Source organism: Bombina bombina, chromosome 8, assembly GCF_027579735.1.
Source record: "Bombina bombina isolate aBomBom1 chromosome 8, aBomBom1.pri, whole genome shotgun sequence".
Taxonomy (NCBI): Eukaryota; Metazoa; Chordata; class Amphibia; order Anura; family Bombinatoridae; genus Bombina; species Bombina bombina.
Genome location: NC_069506.1, coordinates 165562353 through 165567059, shown reverse-complemented (window position 1 = coordinate 165567059; position 4707 = coordinate 165562353).

The following is a 4707-nucleotide window of genomic DNA, read 5'->3' as shown; positions in this document are numbered from 1 at the left end:
GAGATTGCGCTATTTCTGCATGCCCCAGAAATATTATTATTAAACAATAACAATTTTGGTGCAGACTGTCCCTTTAATGCAGCATAGGTCAATCAAATCTGACAAGCAGTAGTATTGTTCACCAGCTGTACACTAGGAAAAAATATGTTTTCGTCATATTATAGTCTGCTTGTTAAAAAAAAAAAAAAAGGATGAATAAAACAACATTTACCTAAATGCACTGCTATCCATATGCACATTTGTTTCTCCTTAATTCATTCTTTTGCTCTCTTTTCTATTTTCTTTCCTCTCCTCTTTTACTTTTCCCTCTCATTTATTTCTCATCCTCTCCCTTTCAATTTTCTTATGTTTCCTTATTTTTCGTCGTCTGTCTGCCTTTTTATGCTTCTCTATCAAAATCTCTTGACCCTGCTCGTGGAGTGTCCATGGGGGGGTAAAAGTACTACAATCTTTTAGGTTGTACCCCCAAATTGTGAATATGCCCATTCAACTCAAGGTGATAGTAAAAATGGTATGGTCCCTTCCCACCTTTCCATGCACCCAGATAACCTACTCATACCTTTGGACCAGCTGACTGCACCTATTATTTTAACATACTGTGAGAATGTTTCCTTGAATTGGACCTTGCTTTCAAATAGCTGGCATATATCAACATCATTCCCATTTATGGTGTATTATGCCTGTAATTACCTTCTTTGTTTTACTTTTTTGCAATTACCATGATAACAAAGAAAATTTAAGTAAAATTAAAACTTTTTTTTCCAAATTATATGTCTGTCTGAATCACAAAAGAAAATATGTATTTCATGTCCATTTGAAGCTTAAAATGTGCTTAAAAAAGACTATCCAGCCCAAAATACCAGGATGCCCCCTTCTGAAGCGACATAACAAGCCCATGGGTTCATTTCAGCTCACTGTGGACCTCATTTGTTTGGTCTATGGACCTAATTATCAAGCTCCGAATGGAGCTTGATGCCCCAGTGACTTGCCGGAAACAGCAGTTATGAAGCAGCGGTCTAAAGATTGGCCGCGGATTTGCAAGGGGCGCAATTGCACAAGCAGTTCTCAAGAATGATAAATACAGACAGCTTATGCTGTCGGCATTTATCATTGTGCGGCAGACATGATACACTACATCGTATCATGTCCGCTCGCACATTAGTAAATAGGCCTCTGTCTCTCTAGACACACTGGACAACATGGCCATATCTGGTTGCTTACATCACCCTTAGGGAAACCTGTCCAGAAGGGTCACATTTTGATAACATAACAGAGGAGAGAAGCGTCCAACCAGGGAACAAACCAAGTTTTAACATTTTCTTATGCGGTTAATCAACAACCCAGAAACAGCCTCTGTTAGCAACAAAATGTGCCTTTCATAGAAAACTTTCCTTTTTATGCAGCTGTCATAACTTGATGTCCCTGAGTTGAGTGTGGTATAGTAGCATAATCCGTGATGTGTTTTATGTGTAATAAAACGAAGCATTAACATAATAGGTGCCAAGTCTGCACAATCACTATCACCTAGATTACGAGTTTTGCGTTCGTGTTTTAATGCTGAAAAAATGGTAATTTCAGAGTTAAAACAGCACTGCAGCCATTACAAGTCTTGTCGGTATAGCTGTACCGCAAGCCTTTTAGCCTGTCCTGCAACGTCAGTCCCGCACACGTAAAAATTACGTTTTCTCATGGAACTTCCATACCGCTGCCATTACAAGTTTTGCGGTGAGACTAAAATCTTAAATTAAATTAAAACTTACCTGTCAAATTAAAAGAACTAAGTTTAAACTAATAATTAAACATATAATTATTAAACTAAAATTAAACCAACTACCAATTAAATAAAACTAAACTACACATTAAAAAAAATCCTAACACTACTCTAAAAATTACAAATGGCCAGATTACGAGTTTTGCGTTATGAGCGGCTCGGTAAAAACTTGCAAGTTATTTCCACCGCTCACGTTTGCAAAAACCCGGCATTAGCGGGCAATATGGCAGCGTTGAGTTCCATACCCCACACAAATACCAGCGCTGCTTTGAGCTGGTTTTACGTGCTCGTGCACGATTTCCTTATAGACATCAATGGGGAGAGCCGGCTAAAAAAAGCCTAACACCTGCAATAATGGAGCGTAAAGATCCGTAACTCAGCCCCATTTATTCCTATGGGGAAAGAAAATTTATGTTTAAACCTAACACCCTAACATAAACACCCCTAATCTGCTGCCCCTGACATCGCTGATACCTACATTACACTTATTAACTCCTAATGTGCCGCCCCCAACATTGCCGACACCTACCTACACTTATTAACCCCTAATCTGCCGCTCCCAACGTCGCCGCTGCCACTATACTAAAGTTATTAACCCCTAAACCTCTGGCCTCCCACATCACTAACACTAAATAAATATATTAACCCCTAAACCTAACCCTAAGTCTATCCCTAACCCTAACACCTCTAACTTTAATATAATTAAAATAAATCTAAATAAAACCTACTATTAATAACTAAATAATTCCTATTTGAGACTAAATACTTACCTGTGAAATAAACCCTAAGCTAGCTGCAATATAACTAATAGTTACATTGTAGCTATCTTAGGTTTTATTTTTATGTTACAGGTAAGTTTGTATTTATTTTAACTAGGTAAAATAGTTAGTAAATAGTTATTAACTATTTACCAGCTACGTAGTTAAAATAAATACCAATTTACCTGTAAGATAAAAACTAACCTGTCTTACACTAAAACCTAACATTACACTAAAATTAAATAAATTAAATAAAAAAAACATTTATCTAAATTACAGAAAATAATAAACACTAAATTACACAAAATAAAAAAGAAATTATCAAATATTTAAACTAATTACACCTAATCTAATAGCCCTATCAAAATAAAAAAGCCCCCCCCAAAATAAAAAAAAACCTAGCCTACAATAAACTGCCAATGGCCCTTAAAAGGGCCTTTTGTGGGGCATTGCCCCAAAGAAATCAGCTCTTTTACCTGTAATAAAAAAATACAAACAACCCCCAACAGTAAAACCCACCACCCACACAACCAACCCCCCCACAAAAAACTACCTAAAAAACCTAAGCTCCCCATTGCCCTGAAAAGAGTATTTGGACGGGCATTGCCCTTAAAAGGGCATTTAGCTCTTTTACATTGCCCAAAGTCCCTAATCTAAAAATAAAACCCACCCAATAAACCCTTAAAAAAACCTAACACTAACCCCCGAAGATCCACTTACAGTTTTTGAAGACTGGACATCCATCCTCAACAAAACCGGGAGAAGTCTTCATCTGAGCGGCAAGAAGTCCTCAATAAAGCTGGGAGAAGTCTTCATCCAAGCGGCAAGAAGTCGTCCTCCAGGGGGGCAAAAGTCTTCATCCAGACGGCATCTTCCATCTTCATCCTTCCAACGCAGAGTGGCTCCATCTTCAAGACATCCGACGCGGAGCATCCTCTTCTTTCAATGGTTCTTGAACAATGAAGGTTCCATTAAATTACGTCATCCAAGATGGCGTCCCTTGAATTCAGATTGGCTGATGCAATCAGCCAATAGGATTGAGCTTTAATCCTATTGGCTGATCCAATCAGCCAATAGGATTGAGCTCGCATTCTATTGGCTGTTCCAATCAACCTATAGAATGCAAGCTCAATCCTATTGGCTGATTGGATCAGGCAATAGGATTAAAGCTCAATCCTATTGGCTGATTGCATCAGCCAATCGGAATTCAAGGGGCGCCATCTTGGATGACGTCATTTAAAGGAACCTTCATTGTTAAAAAACCATCGAAAGAAGAGGATGCTCCACGCCGGATGTCTTGAAGATGGAGTCGCTCCGCGTCGGAAGGATGAAGATAAAAGATGCCGTCTGGATGGAGATTTCTGCCCGTCTGGAGGACCACTTCTGCCCGGTTGGATGAAGACTTCTCCTGGCTTCATTGAGGGCTTCGGCCTGGTTGGGTGAAGACGTCTCCCGGTAAGGTGATCTTCAGGGGGTTAGTGTTAGTTTTTTTTAAGGGGGGATTGGGTGGGTTTTAGAGTAGGGTTGGTTATGTGGGTGGTGGGTTTTAATGTTGGGGGGGGATTTGTAATTTTTGCCCGTCTGGAGGACGACTTCTTGACGCTTGGATGAAGACTTCTCCCGGCTTCGTTGAGGACTTCTTACTGCTTGGATGAAGAATTCTCCCGGCTTCATTGAGGATGAATGTCCGGTCTTCAAAAACTGTAAGTGGATCTTCAGGGGTTAGTGTTAGTTTTTTTTTATGGGTTTATTGGGTGGGTTTTATTTTTAGATTAGGGACTTTGGGCAATGTAAAAGAGCTAAATGCCCTTTTAAGGGCAATGACCATCCAAATGCCCTTTTCAGGGCAATGGGGAGCTTAGGTTTTTTAGGTAGGTTTTTTTTGGGGGGTTGGTTGTGTGGGTGGTGGGTTTTACTGTTGGGGAATTGTTTGTATTTTTTTATTACAGGTGAAAGAGCTGATTTCTTTGGGGCAATGCCCCGCAAAAGGCCCTTTTAAGGGCCATTGGCAGTTTATTGTAGGTTAGGGTTTTTTTTATTGGGGGGGGGTTATTTTGATAGGGCTATTAGATTAGGTGTAATTAGTTTAAATATTTGATCATTTCTTTTTTATTTTGTGTAATTTAGTGTTTATTATTTTCTGTAATTTAGATAAATGTATTTTGTTAATTTAATTTA